This window comes from Pygocentrus nattereri, chromosome 1 (assembly GCF_015220715.1).
Source record: "Pygocentrus nattereri isolate fPygNat1 chromosome 1, fPygNat1.pri, whole genome shotgun sequence".
Taxonomy (NCBI): domain Eukaryota; kingdom Metazoa; phylum Chordata; class Actinopteri; order Characiformes; family Serrasalmidae; genus Pygocentrus; species Pygocentrus nattereri.
This window is the reverse complement of record NC_051211.1, coordinates 18,423,073-18,445,228: the sequence shown is the minus strand read 5'-3', so window position 1 is coordinate 18,445,228 and position 22,156 is coordinate 18,423,073. Positions and strand designations below refer to the sequence as shown.

Below are 22,156 nucleotides of genomic sequence, written 5' to 3'. Positions count from 1 at the left end.
TGTTTACAGGGCCCGAGAGTTAACTGTATGTAATTTGCTTGGTGCACCAGTTTGTTTTAAAAGAACAATTACTGAATATTTTTACTATTTCATTTCTGCTTTCTGATTATAGTTAACAGTTACAATGTGGTGTAAGATTTTCTGTGGTGTAATTTTAAAGGACGAAAACAGAACAAAACAGCCCAATCAAAAAAGCTGTGTCAGATTTCTAAGTCATTCTTTTAGCATAGAGTACCAGCACACAGGGAGCATGGCGTTTCATAAACTTTATCCATTCTAAATGACATCATACTGTAATATTTATTAAATACAATGAACCAGATTGATCTACCTGCACCAAATGTAATGTTTGGTGAATCCTCCTCCAGAGTGTGGAAAGCAGGATTAGCTTTTAAACAAAATAAGTAGAGTTTGACATGTTGAGTCAAAATGCATGCGGACATTGATTTTGCTGCAGTCAGTTTTAGCTTTTAATCCTTTTGTTCATTTTACAATGGATTTACACATTACTATTAGATATTTAAGAATTGTTAATTGAAATTTAATTTTCACACGTGTTAATTGAATTACTGACATAAAGAAATTATAAAGTAGGAACATTTTAAATAGTAAACAAACCAAGCAAGAGATTGATAGTTTACTTAATTCAAAATATTTGGCTGTGTGTTCTTTTCTGCTACACCTTCCTACCTTTCTGTCTTTTCTTCAGAAACCAGTACAAACAAGATCAAACTAATTGATAATATCACTCCAGGACCTAATGCTACCACAGGTAGGTAACTGTTACATTCTGGGTAGGTTTTCTGAATGCCACTTAGATTTTTTCTCGGTTGTGTAGAATATTGAAAAATAACTGGCCGCAAAACCATTCAGGATATAAAAAAGCCCTAAAATGTCATGGATTTACATTTTTTATTTGCTTTATTTCTCATTCTATGATGAGTAATTTGTTTCTCTAGCTATCAATTTCTATCAAACTGAACTACCAACTAACACACGGTGCTGTCTGCTTAAATATATACTGAATATAAAAGAACTATATATAACATAATATATAACAGTAGCATTTTACAGAGCACAGATCATAGAGGCAATCATAGCTGTAGCTTAATAATGAAGACACTGTAGTGTCATTCAAAGACTGTTCAAGTTCAGCTCCTCAGACTCAGGAGGCTCAGTGATTCTTCTCATTCAAAAGGATTCTTCGGTATTGTCACAATCCAGATTTAAGCTAATGTATGTAAATTATTTATCATGCTTCTTTCCAATGTTAAAGATATAATTTTCTCTCTTTAGCCCATTTGTACAGTTGCATGAAGCTGAACTGCACAGCGGATGAGTGGTGTGGGGAGAAAGATGGACTCTATGGTTGCTTCTGTAATGAGAGTCATCCTAGAACAAGGGATAACGTTTATGGTAAAGTGCATTTTGATGTGCAGAAGCTAGAAGAGCTGTTTCACTAAAACAGTTCTTCACACCTCTTTCCATTTTATGCTCTATATTGTTTCAGACTCCAGAGAAACCTGTGAGAGCAGCTCTGGCACCATGTCTCTGTCCCGCTGACAGCTCTTTGAAGCGGGTTTCCCTGCTAACGTCCTGCACCTGAGTGACCCCAGCTGCAGAGGAACAGTCCAAAACGGCAGACTGGTGTTCCACTTTGATAACGATGACCACATCTGTGGTACAAATCTCACGGTAAACTAACCATATGTGGCTGAAGTCCTTTATGGAGCTAAGTACGCTGATATCTGCAAACAGAATAATACAGAAGTCTGAAAAAGGCCATGAGCTGTTATTATTCTGGATAGTCGCTTTGAGATAAGTTGATTATCTTGTGATCTTAAGTTAACATCTTAGCTGGAAATCTCAAGATTAAAAACATTGTTATACTGAGATCATAAGATGTTTAACTGGTTATCTAAAGATAACTTTTGTTATCTTGGGATCATAAGATACTTAATTAGTTATCTAATTGATTAAAAGATGGAAAAGATGGAAATTACTGTTTATATAGATATATCTACCAAAGTAGTTGAATGTCAGAGTTGAAAACACCTTTTGGACCTTTTAACAATCTTGGACTTTAGGTACAGACTCACCCCAAAGATTTGAGATGAAGACCTTTGCCCACCAGCATCAACACATCATACCAAGGCATGGTGTGTGCTCAGTATAATGCACGATGGGCACCAGGTTTTAGTAAAGAAATCTCAGGTTTGTGTTTTATAAATAGGGCAGGGTCACCCAAACTTACACTTTAATGCCATCAATTTAAATGAACTGCCTGACCATCATTAAAATAAAGGCTTTTGCAGTGGGTGGCTAAATTCCCTATGCATGCTAATAAAACATAAATCATGCCTTCCACAGCCAATATGGTATGCCATTTCACAAGGGGCCTTTTGTGGGGCTTTGTGGTCTGCTCTCAAAGAAAGTCATACTCACAGGTAGTTTACAGCAATAACATGCCTGTCTATATTAACTTTTGCAAGGTATTATAGGATTAATGTGGTCCCTTTAACTGCTATCATCCCATAGTATTCTGAATTTTTCACAGCTATATATATTTTTATGGTCACTCTTGTTCTTCAAACAAGCCCTTCTTTACACAATAATCTTAAATGACCAAGAAGTTGCTTGTTTTATGGGCTCAAAACATATGTGGGTGTATTGGGAGTTTTTGTCACATGGTCTTTCACAACTTATTTTCATGGCATATACTGTTCCTAAAACATTTAACCAAATTAACAATATCAACAGGGCAACGGCACACACTTCATCTACGAGAACTCTATCCAGGGGGTGGTAGACTCAGCACATGGCCCCATCAATAGAAAGAAACATCTGAAACTGCAATTCTCCTGTGTTTATCAGCTCAGACAGACACTCACCATGGAAACCACACTCTATGCTTTGCACAGGTGGGACACACCTTTGCCTGGGTTTATAAAAATCTTCATTGAAATGTCATTCATTAGAAAAGACAGACAGTGTTTTAGGATTTTGAAATAATATGGAGTTGCATGCATGGGCACCTGGCTTTGAGTGAAAATGGAGGAGCAATTATTGTTTTCTGAGGTAAATTATATCTATAATGTATCTTAATATATCTATACACTATCAAATATTAGTAACCTATAATAATTTTTACACGTGTGTATTTAATTATATAAGGGTGTAATGAAGAAGACCACTAATACATAATAATACATAGTGTTTTAACATTGTGGGAATGTTCTGTTTTAAATAAGATGTTATTTTAACATCTTCAGTTAAAATCCCAAGAAAATAAGCCATTATTTCAACATAATCAGTCAAAGTCTCAAGAAAATAATGTCAGTCAGTCAAAATCTTGAGAAAATTTGACAATAGGTTTCCACATCCTGCCACAAGAAACAGTTGAGAAAAAAAATGGAGGGTGATACAATTGCAGCAAAAAATGTCATTAACTCATGGTCACACAGTTATTTCAGTTGGTGATCAAATTTCATTTGAATTAAAAGTCTGCATTCCTACAGGACTCACCTTAATATCTTGTGGCATGGGACTGATTTCCAGAGTAGCGTGGGGGAGTGGACAGTTAATTGGCCCAATGCTGGCAAGACTCAGACAAGATGTGTGTAGAGAAATCCCATAAATTCATGAACAGCCTAAATAAAGGACTAACAATCTCAAACAGTGGAGGAAAATGAGTATTTATCAACAACTCTTTCATGAAATGTATTTCCAATGCAGCTATTTACATGAAATGTATTCCAAACATTTAGAATTCATCAATAAAGCTATACATCTAAAGAAATTGTAACATTCAAACTCAGAAAAGGGTCATGCGTAATAAATAACATCAGTTGACCATCAACTGACCATATAAAGGAGGTCCTCACATTCCTTCCAGCCAGGCAGCCAGAAGATTAGTCACAAGAGTAGCCCAAGAGCCAAGAACTACTCAAAAAGAGCTTGAGAAAGACCTAGAAGCAGCAGGTACAGTTGTCACAGAGAAAACAACAGGCTATGCACTACACTGCCATGGTCTCCATTCACTATCACCCCAGAAGATTCCACTACCGAAAAAAAAGATTCAGCAGTGTGTAATGCGGAGTGATGAGGCGGACACACGTGCTGGGAAAAGTGAGATTTATTCTGGGCAAATCCAGGGTCATGGTCGAAACGGTCCAGGTTCAAATAGCCAACACGAAGAGAATGGGGACCAGACATAACGTAATATCTATATCTAACAGCAATATAATGAAAAAAAAATGAATAAAATCATTGCAAATAGTAGTATAGCAATGAATCACATTAGTTGTAAGCTATAGAAATGGCAGAGCCTTCAGTCAAAAGGCCACAGCTGTGGAACTTGCCATTAATAAAGGTAAACAAAGACAAGTCGTGTGGCAGTCATTTTCAGGCATGACTAACACAACAGAAAACCAGCTATAAGAGCGTAGAGGTGGGAGTGGGAAGCATGAAACATAGTTATATGCAGATCTCTAGTTAGAATAAGAAGTGGGTGTATACATGCTGCATTGGCTTAATTGCTCAGGTGTCTATGTTTCATGTTTCATTTGTACAGCTTTACAGCACATCATTTGAATGACACAACTACTAACCAATGTGTGTTTGGATGTTTTCACAGTATGGTTCACAAAACCCTTCCAAGTGGCATGGGGATGTACCGGGTCAGGATGATTCCCTATCAGGATGCTGCCTTCTCCCATCCTTACAACGGCCGTGTGAACATAGTGGTGGATCAGCGGATCTATGTAGAAGTGGCTGTTCAGGGGGTGGACAGCCGCCAGATTGCCACAGTGATAGAATCATGTTGGGCCACTCCTGTGAATGACCAGACTTTCGCTGTCCGCTGGAACCTCATCATCAATAAGTAAGTTTTTCTTTGCCTAGATGCATGAATTTCTGTTAAACCAAATGTTACAGGTGGGCGATATGGTAGCATATTTACTTGCCTCGACAGCTCTTTTCTATTTAAGCTGTTCTTTACTGATTTGAAACTAAACATCATAAATAATTTTCAGGTGTCCTAATCCAGATGACACGACAGTTGAAATTCTTCAGAATGGTGTCTCCACTACTGGCCATTTCTCCTTCAAGATGTTCTCATTTAATGGCAACTACTCCAAAGTTTTCCTTCACTGTGCCATCCACCTTTGCCTTCACCAGGGTAACAACTGTGCAACAGTGAGTTTCAACCTTTCATCACCCCATCACACTTTCCCATGTTGAACAGAGTGAAAATTTATGAAAACACTAATAATACTGTTTTAAGATCTCAGATCAAACAGTATTCACATTCATAATTCCTTACAAACTCATAAGAACATAAGTATAAGCCATATAAATACTATTCTTCCTGATCTCACATGTGCAGCTGTATGTTTGAGTGAGCAAAACAGCACATTTTATGGCAAGAAATATATTGGTAACTAGCAAAGATACTTTCTCTAGATTGACAAAGCACTTCTTGTAAGTCGCTCTGGATAAGAGCGTCTGCTAAATGCTGTAAATGTAAATGGGAGGCCATACTCTACATCAGTATAGTTTTCCTAATAAAGTTCTCAGTGTTGAATGAACCGTATGTTTTAATGAGAGTTGCAGAGTTTTGCTCCAACCTTCAGCGCAGTAACTAAATGATGATGCTCAATTCAGCCAATTTTGGGAAGAGAATTTCTAGCAAGACAGACCTCAGTTTGGGTCTCTTTTGGGTTAATTAGGAGCTAGTGGACACTAGTAAGTTCAAAATGAATAGCATATTCATAGAATAGAACAACTCAGTTTGCACAGTTGCTTTGTAGATACTTACTTTAATCTCAACCTAAAATATTTTAAATATTTAGGCAAGAGGAACAAAATAAAAAAACACACTTTTTGTATTATTGTTTAATTTATGTAAAGAACAAATATCCACAGTCACCCATGTGAAAAGTAATTTATCCCTCAAAATTAACACTTGGTTGTGTCACTCTATTTCACAATAACTGCAAACATTTTTTTTTTCATACAAATTGATGTCATTCCCATTGTTGTGGAGAAATGTCAGAGCACTCTTTAACTTATTTGAATTCAGACATATTCATAGATTTTCAAACATGAACTGATTATTTCAAGTCCTGCCACATCATTTTAATTGGATTCAAGTCAGGACTAAGACTAGGCCACTCCAAACATTCTAAGACATTCAGATGTTGACATGCTGGTTTTAGCTTTAGGTCATGTACTAAATAGAAAACAATCTCCTTAGGAATTTTTGTAACACATTACAGTAACTATATCTACATTAAGCTTTCAAGGCATATTCATGAACATTGCAATAATGCTTTACCTCCTTCATTTTTTACTGGATAACACCTTGTTTTGGCTTTAAAACTTGTGCTTTATATATGTAGTAGACAATTTTGACTGAATTAATCTGACCTGTATGCACTTAAGTGATAATGTTTTGATCCCACAACTGGGGAAATTCCATCTCCGCATTTAACCCATCCATGCAAGTGAAACACCACACACACACACTAGGGGTAGTGAGCACACTTGCCCGGAGCGGTGGGCAGCCCTATCCACGGCGCCCGGGGAGCAATTGGGGGTTAGGTGTCTTGCTCAAGGACACCTCAGTCATGGACTGTCGGCGCTGGGGATTGAACCGGCAACCTTCCGGTCACAGGGCCAGATCCCTAACCTCCAGCACACGACTGCCCCAAACATGTAGTAGTGAGAGTTTGTAAATTAAATGAAGTGTGAGAAATCACCCCCACCCAAATTTATCTTATATATTCTGCAGCAATGTTTCCCTGGACACCATCACAGAGTTAGACGATCTATGGACATCCATGACACTGCCTCCATCTCTGTTGGACCTTTTGTCTGGACTGCTGGAACAAGAGGTGAATGCTCACATTTTTAAAGGTCACATCACCTTGTTTAAATGCTTTTATTATAGCTGTCTAAACACAGGTTGAGTAACTCTGTTAAAAAAACAAACTGGCTTAAAGATTATAGGAGTGGGGAATTGATGTAAAGCCCCAGGGACAAGTTGTTAACCATTAAAAAGCATAGGTCTATATAAAATCTGTATGCTTTGATCTAGTACCCAAACTGAAAGAAAAGACCTTTGAAACTTTTTATTGCGTTTCATAAGCAAGGCGGTAACAACTAAATAAAAGGTGTGCAGAACAAGCAGTATAACACAAATTTACAAAGTGCAGGCAAAAAATACACACAATAGAGCTTGAAAGTTACCACTGAAAGATCATTCCTCCCTATGAAAAGGCTTAGGCCTAGCGTTCCTGAATAGAATTTTCCCATTTACTGCTTAGCTTTGTTTAGACTGGCAGTGAGATTTTCCAAGCAAATAATTTTTATGAGCTAAATATACACAATTTTGTAAGCTATGGGGTGATCCAAACTCGGACAGTAATATATTCTTTTGTTTGTTTTTTCTTCATTCTTTATTGTCTGTAATAGGTCTGTAATATTGTCCTGCCATTAGGACCTTTTATTAAATCAACGAAAAAAAAAACCTCAGTTCCAAACACATTGGGACTGTATGTGAATTGCAAATAAACACAGAAATCAGTGTATGCAAATTCACTATTAGCAGTCAAGTAGCTTTTGTGAGCATTACTGAAAGGGAAGAATAAGCTAAGACTAGCACAATCTCATGAATTCATGCCTGTTAATTTACTCTTATGTATTTACTGTAGCTGATGTAACTTATTGTGATTTCAATTTATTTCTTATTTGTAACACATTATTTTTATATTTTCTTTCACAGGTGTCTTTTGAAATGATCATCCTCCACTCTAAGGTTTCACTTTTAACAACCCCCCCAGCACATCTGAATATATAGAGTTTCAAATTCAAAGTACATTGACAGGAATACTAACTGCTAAACACTCAAGCTCAGTGCTAAAAAAAAAACCGAAAGCCTGACTGAGGTAATGTCATCTAGTGTAATGGTTGCTAAGCAGTGATTGGAGCAAAAAATGAATTAGTTAGTTCAAAATGTAAAGCTCAAGGTACAACAGAACCAGATCCAATCTGACCAGGGGTGCAACAGTTTCAAGTTTGTTACTGTCTGAATGACAGCAGACTCCATACTCTCTATTAGCCAAAAATAAAGATTAAAATAACCAAACAAACTCAAATCGTACCCAAAAGTGGATAAAAGAAGTGGCCTGTTAAGATCTGAATAACATCTATTGAAAGAGCTGAAACTCACTGTTAGGAGAAGGCCCCCCATCAACCATCAGAGAACAGGAGTACTGCTAAAGAGAAGAAGAGTGGGCTAAACCGCCAGTTAGCAATTGCACAAATCTCATTCGTAGTTATAGACTTCTCTCAAACAGCTTTGCTAAGGGTCCCAATATTTGTGTCCGTATCCAAAGGAGAATCAGGTCTCATTTTTACACTCCCCCAAGTAGATCTTTTTATATCTGGAGCTTAACAATGAGTAAGGGTACCAATACTTTTGACCTTTTATGTTCATTATGAATAAAATTCCTTACAACTCTGCTTTATCTTCTTTCAATGAATATGCTTAGTGCTGCACTATATTAAGATCTCTGTGTAATTAATGTAAGTCTTTAAGTCAAATATAAAATCGTAGAAAAATACTGTAGAAATATGTACAATCAAAATATATAGTTACTAATGTAAGCATTAATCAGAAACTCAGCAGTGACTGGGTAAATATGTGAATTTTGGGTGATGATTTTCATTGGGGTTTAAAATGTTCTTTGATCATTTAAGCAACATTTATTTTCAACATTAAAGTTTGAGCAAACAAGTACTGTGTATCTTCTTATTTGACCATTGATGGAAACTATGATTCCCACACACACCCCTCATGAACCAGGTACCACACACACTCTCCTCATTAACTAGAGGGTTGTACCACAAAGAAAGCTTAACAAAATCAGTACTTGGTAAAACCAAACAATACATTCAAGAGTATATGACTTTATTGGTTACCTATAGTATGAAAACAATGGTTCTTAAACTGTGGAGGTAAAAAAAGTTACATTTGATGTTTACACTATTTAATTTTGATTTCAATACATCAGCTGGCTGCCAGATACTTCCCTGATACAAACAACATTAACAGCTTTGCACTCCCCTCACCTACTCTTGAGGAACCTCACTGAAACTGCTACAAGTGAAACTTTGAATATTAAGTTCAATTAAAGCCAATGCCAGATTTCTGGAGATCTTACATACTGCTGCATATGCATGAGTGATGAGTGAGTGGGATATTTCTAACATCTGGGAAGTGATTTTGTGTGTTGCATGTAGCTTTAACTACTTATGTGTAATTATACAGTTTGGGGCAGTCATTATAAGATATGTGGCCATATAATGTATTATAATTGCAACATTTTTTTGGCACATAACTTCATAATTTAAATAGCACAAGTATATCCTTTAACAGTACAAACTAGGATTACTGAAATCAATGTGGCTACTGTTGGGGTGCTGAGGGACATCACTTGTGGATATATTATTGCCCAGTATCTCTTGCTTCAGTAAAGCAAAATAAACAAATAAACACAAAAACAGTATCTGTTACTCATAGAACAAAGGTTTCTGTAAAGCTTCACAGTGGCAACATACATTTACAATGTGTGAATCAAATAAAATAGAATTACACTGAATTGAGAAATAAAGATAAAGTGTTAATTCTTCAGATAGGGTTGATGAGGCCTCTATGAGGCCCTACAGATTTTTTTCCTTCACTTACCCCGCAATAAACCTCATGTAGATTAATAGAATTCTCCTGATAATGCTGGGACAATGTAAAAAATATGTCTGTTAAATGCATTTTATTTATGCATGAAGTTTTATTATTACAAATTTTCACTATAAGAGTAAAAACAACTAATATACACCTATTAGCTTTTAATCCACCATCTACTTGATGATGGTTTTTCAAGATGGCGGCGCATAGTAGTGCAGTGGCTTCTCATGCTCCTGGAGAGACCCACGTTTTTAGTGTTGACTTCACGCGCCTTAAGTGTGTGACATACAGCCGAACCGAACTCTTTATAATAAGGGATGGTTTGGCTGTAGAAACAGCAACTACGGATCACAATCTCAGAGCTACCCTAGGTAGCCTGCAGCTACTATGGACACCGAAGTGGCAGAGCAGAGTGCAGAGAACAAAGCTCAAGAGGAAGCAGTGTGCGCGGGGGCAGAAGAGGGGCAAGCGGGGCGGCATGCTAGCGAGGCTAAAAACTAATGCTAACAGACCGCCGATTCTGTCACTGTTCCTGGCCAATGTCAGCTTCCTGGACCACAAGTTGGACCTCCTGCGACTGAGGAAAAGTGTTTCTGGAGAGATGGGGAACTGTTCTGTACTTTGTTTTACGGAATCATGGCTAAACAACAGCATGCCAGACTCAGCCTTCCAGACCGCCGGCCGGCTGCTCTTCCGTGCGGACCGCAACCAGCTACTGGGGAAAGCCTGCAGGGGCGGATTATGTGTGTATATAAACAAAGGTTGGTGTACAAACTGTATCATGATTAACAGCCACTGCTCCGAGGCAATAGAATACCTGACTGTAAAGTGTCAGCCGCTTTCTTTAATTCGCCAGCTCACGTCGGTGTTCGTCGTTATGGTTTACATCCCGCCCGTTGCTAAAACTAATGATGCGCTGAAGGAGTTACATGATCACATCTGCTCACTTCAGAACAAGCACCCAGAGTCATTTTATGTGGTGGCTGGGGATTTTAACCACGTAGACCTGACAAACACTCTGCCTAAGTTTTATCAGCATGTCACCATACCAACATGGAGAAATAACACACTGGACCGTGTGTGTACAAACATACGTGACACATACAGAGCCGTGCCCCGCCCCCACCCTGGCCTCTCCGATCACATCTCCATCATGCTGGTCCCTGCCTACCATCCCTCGCTGGGATGCTCCAGACCCACACAGTAATGGCCCGGCGATGGTGACTCTGTGATGCAAGACTGCTTCGAGTGCACAGACTAGCAGGTGTTCAGGGATGCTGCTGTGCATGATGGGGAGCTGGATCTAGAGGATTATACATCAGCTGTCCTCAGATACATCAGCAAGTGTGTTGAGGATGTCATAAAGTGTTGAGCGCAGGCATAAAGAGGACAAAAGCTGCATACGCTTGGAAGATCCAGAGTCATTTTTCTTCCCAGGATCCATGAAGCATGTGGAAGGGCATCAAGTGCATCACAGACTACAACACCAGAGATGCACAGTGCACTAGGGACCCCTCACTGCCTGATGCGGTCAATAAGTTCTATGCCCGCTTTGACAACCCAAACACACCTGCCAGCACCAGACTCACTCCACCACATGGAGAACAGCCGCTCAGTGTGACCCAAACTGAAGTGAGGAGGGTCCTAAAGAAGATTAATCCCCGCAAAGCTGCTGGCCCAGATAACATTCCGGGCCATGTGCTGAAGTGCTGTGTAGACCAACTCTCCTAGGTGTTGACAGACATCTTCAACTCCTCTTTAATCCAGGCAGTTGTCCACACCTGCCTGAAGACCGCCACCATCATCCCAGTCCCTAAGAGCTCCACAGTGACAGGACTGAATGACTATCGGCCAGTAGCCCTCACCCCAATAGTCACAAAGTGCTTTGAAAGACTGGTTATGACCCAAATCAAAGCCAACATTGGCATCACTGGTGATCCACACCAGTACCGTACCGAAAAAAACGATCCACAGAGGATGCCATGTCCTCTGTGGTCCACACTGCCCTCACCCACCTGGAGAGTAAGGATTCTTACGTCTGTGCACTGTTTGTGGATTTCACATCTGCCTTTAACATCATGATTCCCCAGACCCTGGCTTACAAACTCCATACACTTGGACTGAGCCCCTCTCTCTGCAATTGGATCCAGGACTTCCTGACTAACAGGCCACAGTCTGTGAGGTTCCACAACATCTCCTCCTCCACCATCATCCTCAGCACCGGCTCCCCTCAGGGCTGTGTGCTGAGCCCCCTCCTGTTTACCCTGCTCACATATGACTGCTCAGCCATCCATCCAGGCTGTCATATTGTAAAGTTTGCAGACGATATGGCAATGGTTGGATGCATCACAGAAAGTGACGAGTCTGGTTATAGGCAGGAGGTGGAACACCTGGAGAGTTGGTGCAGTGAGAACAATCTCTGCATCATCATGAAGAAGACAAAGATGATTGTGGATTTCAGAAGGGGCAACACCATCTCTCCCCTCCCCCTACAAATCGGAGGATCTGCAGTGGAAGTCGTCTCCAGTTATAGGTACTTGGGCATACACCCAAGTAACAATCTTATCTGGAGTAATAACACTTCCAGCCTCATCAGGAAGGCACATCAGCACCTCTACTTCCTCAGACGGTTGAGATGTGCTGGACTCGGGAGCTCAGTCCTCACCTCATTTTACAGATGTGTGGTGGAGAGTGTTCTGTGCTACAGCATCACCATGTGGCACGGAAGCTGCTCTGCGGCAGAAAGGAAAGCTCTGCAGAGGGTGGTGAAGGCTGCACAGAGGACTGTTGGAGTCAGCCTTCCCACTACCATGGACATTTACACCTCCAGATGCAGAAAAAGGGCCTCTGGCATCATGAAGGACCACACTCACCCAGCACACACACACTTTTTGTCCCGCTCCCTTCAGGCAGGAGGTTGCGGAGCATTAAGAGTAAAACAACCAGACTGAGGAACAGCTTCTTCCCTGAAGCCATAAGACTCTTAAATTACAATTAGACAATCACTGCAATGCCACTTATTTATCTCTGCTGCTGTACAGAACCAGTGCCCCCACTATATCACCCCTAATACATGTCACTTTATACATATCACTTACACATCACCAGTATTAAGATGTACACCTTCTACCTTACACTCATGCTGCTGTGGTTCATGCTGGTGTTATTTGCACCTTTTATCTGCACCTTCTATTTATTGTTTATGTTACTTTTGGGAGTTTACTGGGACCATGAGTACAATGTTTCATTCCATCTCATGTGAGGCAAATGACAGATAAATAGATAGATAAGACTTTATTATCTACTTAAGCTTAGGAAATGGTAAGAGAGGCCATTCATTTCTGTCTTAATGCTACCATCTACAGGCAAGAGTGTGAAGTTCATGAATAACTCATAAGTATCTTAAAGAAGGGCTGACAAACCCTCTTTCTGGTGATCTTCCACCGTGGACAGTTTAGCTCTAGGCATCCTTCTTGGACATTTTCTTTTCATTCTTTTTTTTTAATTAAAAACATAAAGGTGACAATATAGTTTTAGTTTGGAGTTTAGAATGCGTTTTTTGAATAATTCCTCTGATTGTATCAGTATTGTGCAGTGAACACCCACCTACACACTAGTAAAAGCACATAATCTGGGCAGTGAGCACACTTGTCCAGAGCGGAGGGCAGCCTTATCCATGGCGCAGGGAGCAGTTGGTGGTTAGATGCCTTGTTCAAAGGCACTTTAGTTGTGTCCTGTCAGCTCAGGGTAAATTGAACTTGCGACCTTCCGGTCACAAGGCATGTTGTTTTCTTGAGATAATGACTTCAGTATCGTGTGATCTCAAAATTACAAAGTTGTTAAGTATCTTGTGATCTCAAGATAACAAAAGTTGTCTTGAGATAACCAGTTAAGTATTTTGTGATCTCAAGATATATAAAGTTGTTATCTTAAGATAACCAGTTAATTATCCTGTTATCTCAAGATAATGATACAGAAAATTACAGCATCAGCTCACGGCATCTTCGGACTTCTGTGTCTTTAGGCATGAATCTGGCAACAGAAAAGCATCACTGTCAGCTGCTCGAAGTTGAATTATGGCCACTGTGGGGATGTTGTTTAAATTCTCTGCAGCACTGCCAGAAATACTGGAATGTGAACCTGAAAACGGGGTTGCAGAATGACTTTTATACCTCATTCAGACCCAAAGTCAGAGTTGGCTTCAGATATCAAGAAATATCCTACATTCTTCACATTAATCTTTCAATTAATTGAACTTGTGAGTTTTGTTGGTATTTGTTCCTCCATTTCGCATTTGAATGCCCTGTTGATAAAATAAACAGTGCACGTTAATGACAGTTCAGCATAAGATATACATTAGTCTTTGATACAAAAACCGTGGGATTGCACCAAGAGCCAAGTCTCAATCTGTGACCATTGGGAGACTGTCCAAGCTCCATCCTCAAGATGCCTAGAGTGAACGTAGATCCACGCATCATTCAAGCACGCAAACCCCTCCACCACGATAAGGTGGTGATCCATGGAGAGGTCTTTTAAGATTTATTTTTAAAATTATGTTTAGCATTGAAAGCTTAATGGTCATATTATATGGATTTTCTTTGGTTTGCACGTTAAAAGGTAAGTATATTTATGTTTGCCATTAACAATTGTATTTTCTCCTATTTAGGTTGAATATTGTCAGTTAACCTAGGAAGAAGGAAAATAGGTTTCCAAGGATCCGTTCACACAGCCAACTCTGTAGCAATCCTTGTAAATACAACAAATAAATAAATTCAATAAAGTAACAGAATAAAATAAAAAACAACTTCGTCTGTTTTTTGCAACTGATGAGAGTACTGCTAACTTCCCTTACTTTTCAGGGTTTCAAATGACCAATGACAATTTACATAACACCCTTTAATATAAACAGATTTTACAACGATGATCACACTCTAAATGTTTCCAAGAAGTAAATAAAACACAAAGGAAAAGGAATTCTTGGTGCTTTTGGTTCAGTCTATTCAGTGAATTACAGTTTACTCAATATTTTGTTCAAGCTCTCTGGACAGTCCTGTCCATGAATGTGCCAGGGTTAAACAAAAAATGGAACAAAATCACAGGGTCCTTGTCTCTCCTTAAGATAAGTGTAGTCTCTCGTCTTTTTCAAATACTCTAATTGTTCTGTTTAAAACTTTCAAAACTCAAGCAATCCAGGTCCTACCGTACAGGAGGAACAGGTTCAGTTTTTAGCTGTTAATAGGCACAAAATCCAGGGGATGGCTCACCATCTGGTATCTACTGCACTCACACTGGCTCCAGTGTATGATGCACACGCAGTTGTAACATGAAGAAACTGGATTTCAAAGAAGGAAAAAAAACCTGACCTGTTTTACAGGTCAAAAGAGCACAAAATATTTCAGTTGATGTTCATTTCATGTGATATTAGCAGTAATTCACCAACTACAGTGCCGCGTGCTCCACAGCATTAACACAGTGGAGACTGAACAGCAGGCTGCTAGCTGTAGGCTAGTGCTGACCTTTACTTTGCTGCTCCTTTTACAAACTCCCTTTACAAACCTCCACACAGCTAAACCCAACATACTCAGTCTCATTTGACCGCAATATAACACCACAACGTTTTATGCTAATATACCCACAGGTTTCACCTTAAAGTTTTTAATTCACTCATATACAACAGTTAAACTGAGCTATAACTCACCAAACCAGCTTGTTTTACTCAAAAACAGGGAAATTTGTTGTCCTCCTTGGGTACTGGACTGGTAAACACAAGTAGAGCTGATTTGTAATCTTTGTAATTCAGTAGTTTGTAAGAAAACAGGCTGTATCTTAAAACTTCAGCAGTCTCTTTCCTCCCCTCATCCCCCTGCTTCAACCGTGTGTTCTCGAACTTTCCGCTCACCACTGTTTTTTATTTATTTATTTTAGCTGCAGGGCAGTCTTAAAGGGGCAGCACACCTTTAACTACATTTATTTTACGGAATTATAATATGAATTAGTTACTGTTATGTGTTTATTAATTACTATTTCTGTAGTAATCTGTGTACTAATAGTTCAATATTTTAGAGTTTGTGATATCATATTTGAATGTGGCTTACAATCTCTTTTTCTGTTTTTTCCATTTAGGCAAATGTTACCCAGATGTTGCTGTGTTACTATTGCTATGATGACCACTAGATGGTGCTAATACATTTTACAAAATACATACCAAAATAAGCTGAAAAAAAAAAAAAAACACACAATGGGACATTATTATGATCTGTTTTTGAAAAAGGATGCTCTATAATTATTTGGACTTTGTACTTTGTTTAAGTACAGAACTTTTTGAAAATGTCAGAAACTTTGTCAGATAGAAAATAGTTGGATATTCTATCACCATTGGTAACTATTTACATGGACTTAGCAAGCAGTTGTCACCACCATGCAGTGTTTTGAGTATTTTAAAACACTGACATAATTTTTAACTGATTGTTCCAATTGACAGGTCCCACCATCCATTTTCCTCTTTTTTCTTACTTGAAATGTTCCCACTTGCCCGGCTGAAGCTATAGTCAATTCCACCTTACACTGCCCCCTGAGAACCCTTCACTCCCTCACATGACTCTGGACTCAACCAGATTCCCCTATCACTGTTCAGCTTCTCTGGGCTTCTAAACATGTTCACCTGTTCTCTTAACGTGTCTGTTTGTATCAGCTCATTGTGAAATATTGGTACTGTTTACTATGCTTACCCAACCTTTTTCCTTGCTAGTAAGTCATTTTCTGTGTATGACATGCTTTCCATTTTTGACCATGATTTTTACCTTTTCCCTTTGCTTTGTTTAACAATTACCTTAAATTAATTATTTTAAAGTATTATCCCTCCTCAACTAAACTTTACATTTGGTCCAATGCACTCACAGGCAGGTAATATTCTCCTGGTATTCAATAAACCCAGACTCATTCATCAGACTACCAGATCGCGAAGCGTGATTTAACACTGCACAGAATATATTTCCACTGCTCTAGAGTCCAGTGGTGGTATGCTTCACACCACACCTCCTGGAGTCTTCATGATTTAAAGACTGCCTGTGCAAAGGAATGGACTAGAATCCCAGTTGAACAATGACAGATTTAAAAATTATTAATACTCAGTCTGCTCAATACTTTTTTTCTTACACCATTCCAATTTACTGCACAAAACTATTTAATGAACTGGAATGTTATTAGTCCTTTAGCTGTGTAGTTTGAATTAATACCAGAACCAGTAAAATAAGGACCACTGCATTAGTGAGCAACAGAGAGCAGCCTGGCTTAGAGCTTCAGCTTGAGCAGTCTGCAACCATCATCTGAAGAATTAGAGTTAGCAGGCTGCTAATTCCCTCACGTCTTGCATATCTCTCTCTTATTTAGTTCTGTTTCTCTCTCATACAGGTATTTTTCAGCCCATTCACTATGGCCTCCGCCCAAGAATGTGCTCTCCAGGCACTGAGCTCAGAGCTGACGCAGCTAGACCATCAGATCACCACTCTCCTGAAAAAACAGGACTAGCTCCTTCGGCAGTAGTCACAGCTTAAAGCTGCCTAGGAAGATTTCCCCTCAGTGGTTGCGACAGCCTCGTCTTTATGTACACCAGGAGACAGCGTTCTCACACCAGCCCCACATGGTCCCTGAGAACACCAGCAACTCAGAGGGCCTTGCAGATGCACACCACCACCCCAGCCAATTTTCACCTCCTGTAACCGTTTCGCTGCCCTCAGTTCACCATCTACACCCTCACCTGCGTCTTGTACCTCGCCGCCCACCCTATCGCCTCAGGCCTCATCAGCTGCCCTAGCGCCCCAGATGTCATCTCAGCCCTCTGCACAGGACTCAGTTTATGCTATCGGTAGCCCTATTGTCCGGCACGTTAAAGGCATAAACAGCCATTTTACTGTCTCTTGCTTTCCAGTTCCTCATGTCTTGGACATAGCCAAGCGCCTTACCTTGGTAAGGTACTGTGGTTATTCATGTTGGGACCAAAAACATCTCTGTTTGGCATAGAGAGGTCCTGAAGGAGCACTACCAGACACTACTGGACACCGCCAGGAAGACGCCAGGATCATCATCTCCGGACCTCTTCCCACATACAGAAGAGGATCCGATCATTTCTGCAGGCTATTCACGCTGCAGTCCTGGCTCCGTGGCTGGTGCTCCCCTTAATGGCTTGGGGTATGTGAACAACCGGTCTTTGTTTTGGGAGTTGTCAGCGCTTTATCAGAGGGGTGGGCTTTGCCCTAGTTCTCTTGGATCTGTTGTCCTCTCAAGGAACATTGAGAGGGCTATCCACTGACATGAAGACCATGTAAGTAGAGCCAAAATAGAAATGTTAGGGCTAATAATGCTAGTGTCAATACTGAAAATAAGGCAAATGCGAGCACTTATACTGTAAATAAGGCAAGTGGTAGTAAAAATCCTGATTCTAGAAATATTAATGCTCATACCACAAACTGCCTTGACATTGACTCCTCCCAATTGCAACTATGTCTGTTCCATGAATAGAAAAAAGCATCAAAAATACTCAAAAAGTTAATAAGTTAAGTAAATTGATTAATATCAGACAAGTTATACCAATTTGTAGCGACAGCACCTTGGGTCTAAAACTACGACTGCTTAATATAAGATCTCTTACACCTAAAGCCATTGTTGTGAATGAAATTATTATCGATCATGATTTTGATGCTCTGTGCTTCACAGAAACATGGACTAGACCTTAGTCTAAATGAAAACACCCTCACAGGATACAGTAATTGTAAGGGGGAGCGAGGAGGTGGATGCACGCTGAGATAAGTGAGATTTATTATGGGCAAATCCAGGGTCATAGTCGAGACAGTCCAGGATCATATAGCCAACATGGACAGAATGGGGGACAGACATGACACAAACAGCAAACAGAGACCGAGACATCAAACAAAGACCGGCAAACACAAGGGGGAAACACAGGGCTTAACTATACTATTCTGTCAGCATCCATATAATCCTACCGAGTTAGATATTGTGACCATGTGCTTAGAGGATACTTTTTTGATCGACTCTAGATAGTGTGGCTCCATTAAAAATAATAAGTAAAACAGTAAGGCAGAGAAAACTGCCACATGATATAATCATAGTCAAGCTTTAAAACCAAGTGTCAGACAACTATAGCAAAAAAAAACTTGAAGTGTTCCAGTCCGCCTGGAAGGAGCGCCTTTATAGACTATAGAAGAGCACTTACTGCAGCACGCTCAACTTATCTGTCTTCCATCATAGAAACCAATTAGAATTATCCTAGATTGCTATTTTCGCACAATTTCTAAAATAACGAAGAATCAAACAGTTACTGAACCCCAGATGCCATTAGCCTATAGCAGCAATTGTGACAAATCAACAGAAACCAGACGCTCGCGGATATAAAGGGCAATAGTGGTTTTATTATTGCTAGGCAAAAGCATGGTCGAACAACAGGCATGGGTCAAATCCAGAAAACCCAGCAAGATTCTCTCTGGCTCTCAACGAAGGCAGTTGCACTTTCTCCCTCTCCTCTCCCTTATCTCTCCTGCTTCGCTTCTCCAGTCTTGTCTAGTCTACTGTCTTTACTTGAGAGTCTTGTCTAGTCTACTGTCTTTACTTTCTCTCCGCGCTGCTCTTCAAACTAAGAAAAATTTATTTGATCAAATGGTCTATCAACACAATTGACACCATCTTCTTGACGAGAAGTCTGGGTTTGGGGGAACCAGCCTGTCCTGCCGGAACATTTGCAGCTGGCTACACGATGGACGTGTGGAATGGATGAGGTGGCGAGTTGTGTGCCTGGTGGCTCTTTCCGTGGACTATATTGAGGACATCTACCTATTCAGAACTATGATTACAGGTGTTTTGCTAAATTGGTTTAGGCATTGCCCTGGTTTATCACGAAATTCAGAAAATGAGGACAGCTGTCCACGGCCCTTTAAAGCTGCCTGACATGATTGACGTGGTGGGCAGAGCTGTCAGCACTCAGACTGTGACCACAAATCGCAACACGGAAACATCATGGAGAAGCTGGCAGGTTTGCAAAGGAATATGGATCGATTGAGAGTCCTGATGGACAAAACAGACTAGGTGAGTAGTCGTGAAAATGCGAATGTAATCTGTAATCCTGTAATCTGCTTTTAGCTGCCCATATCGGCACTGGCCAAGGCCACTGCCGGAACAACAAATTCCTCCAGAAGAACACTGCAGTGCGACGCTCTTTTTATCCCTTCCCCCACACCTGCTGATTGTTGACTCTGCCCAGGACGCATTCAAGGTTGTCTACATAGCAATTTGCTGTGTTAACGCTATTACACCCAGCAGATTGAGGTAGCTAGACTGGGATGCCAGGCGAAGTACATTCTCCAGGCCCCCCCAATCCCCCCCCTTCCCCATGCCTTCGCCACTTTTACCCCTTGGCGTGGCATGACGGGTCTGTGATCAGACCCCCCCGTTGCAAGTCTTGGAGTCTGGGTTAATGTGTACTTATGATGCTGAGGTGTTTTTTTTTCTGTTCCCAGACTGTATTCCCTTAAGAACAAAGTCTGGGGTGTGTTTTTTTATCTCCTCTCTTTCCCCATGTATTCAGTATTTTTTCCTCAAGCCTGTCTTCATGTCATGTCTCCCCCCATTTGTCATATTATATGTGTTCGGATGAGTTGATGGCCAATTTTGCTGGTACTTGTGACTATTGACAATAAAGGTTTCATCATCATTATCAAGATCACAATGGTGATCATAACACCAGGTGAAAAAAACAGAGAGAGAAAGTAGAAAAATCAGGCCAAATGATTCAAAAACGCAGATCAAAAATGATGGGCAAAAGTACAACAAGGGTCAAGCAAAAGACAAAGTCAGAAAAATAAAGCAAGCATCAAAAAACAGGGTAAATGCAATCAGAAAGAATAATGTTCAGCAAATTCACAGAGAAAAAATACCTCACACTGTTTGTAATAAAACTTGGGCTTATATACTGAACTGTTCTAGACATATGACAACATACACAGGTGAACAGCATTTATAATCGGGAGATTGTGAACGCTGATAGGTGCACGAGCAAATGTCAGAAGTCTTGTGATTCGCCAAAGTATCGTGGGTAATGGAGTTTGTCGTGGACGGAAGGAAGGAAGGAAGGAGTCAGAAGGAAGTTGCTCTGTCATCTCCCAGTGGAGTCTGGAAAATGAAGCCTGTTTCCTTCTGGGAGTTATCCTGATGTGTGACAGTAATGATTTCATGAATTTCTTTAGTGATAGAATATTAAAAAAATAGGCAGAAAATTAAGAATCAATTAGTTAAAACAGCTTCCTCTGCAAATTTTTCTGCTTGTATGTTAGATCCGATACCTCCAGGTTTACTCAAAGAAATTTTGTCAGAAATAACCAAGCCTATACTGTCAATAATAAACTCTCTCAGCCTTAAGAAAGCTACCCTTGATCCCTGCAAACTATTAAATATCACTTTTATAACTAAGATCTTGGAAAAACATGTAGCAATACAAAAGGTTCTTATTAGCACAGGACTCATATACATGAAAAATTTCAGTCTGGTTTTAGGCCACATCATAGTACAACGTCAGCACTAGTAAATTGTAAACAATCTTTTATTATTCTTTGCTAGTCTTCCTCAATATTAGTGTGGTGGTCACCTCTATAAGGTGTAAGCCCAACTACGCCACCCCTTGGTATTTTCTTAGAGCAAAGGGGAGCTCTGTAACAATTTACACACACCACCAGTTTTGTATAGAATAATACAAAGTTAAGCTGACAATTTAAATAAACTTAAATAAAAGTGTAATACTAATAAAAACGTAATACCAGAAATGGTTGCTCTGTTTTGCTCAGTAAATTCAGGTCTAGACACTGAAACACTATTTTAATTTCAATTCAATAATCATATGTGACCAAAGACAAATTATGCTAAAATCTATGACACTCAAAACTTAATTTCACTGCAAATGCAAGTTTTAGTCACCACTGCACCCTACCAACACCACCATTAAAATAGCCACCAGTGCCCAGCACTTGAAGCAACATCACTGTCAATTGAACAAGCATTCATCATTATATTAAAGATCAGAGCAAGAACAAGATAAGCTGTTAAAATATCTAGTGAATACTAGAATACAGAGCAGTAACACCTTCAAAAAACAATAAAAAAAAAACGCCTTTACAGTATATGTTCTTTAAATTCTATAAAACAAATAAAATAAATAAAAGGAATGAAAACAAAAGAAAACAGCAGCTAACCCTAGCTATAGGTTGGTTTTCAGTACAAGCAGGGACTCCCAGTAGCCACCGGAGCACCGTGTCAGTCGCCAATGCTGTGCTCGGCTCTTCTTTGCCCTCAAACACACCGAGTGGTCCTTTCACCAAATTGAAGCATGTCATTCCAAGCCAATTTTGC

The 22,156-nt window shown here is 39.8% G+C and overlaps 1 pseudogene; it reads left to right on the top strand.

The window, feature by feature from the left end:
• The window catches only part of LOC108438325, a 36,822-nt pseudogene extending 31,581 nt beyond the window's left edge, over positions 1 to 5,241 (top strand).
• Positions 5,242 to 22,156: the final 16,915 nt, after the last annotated feature.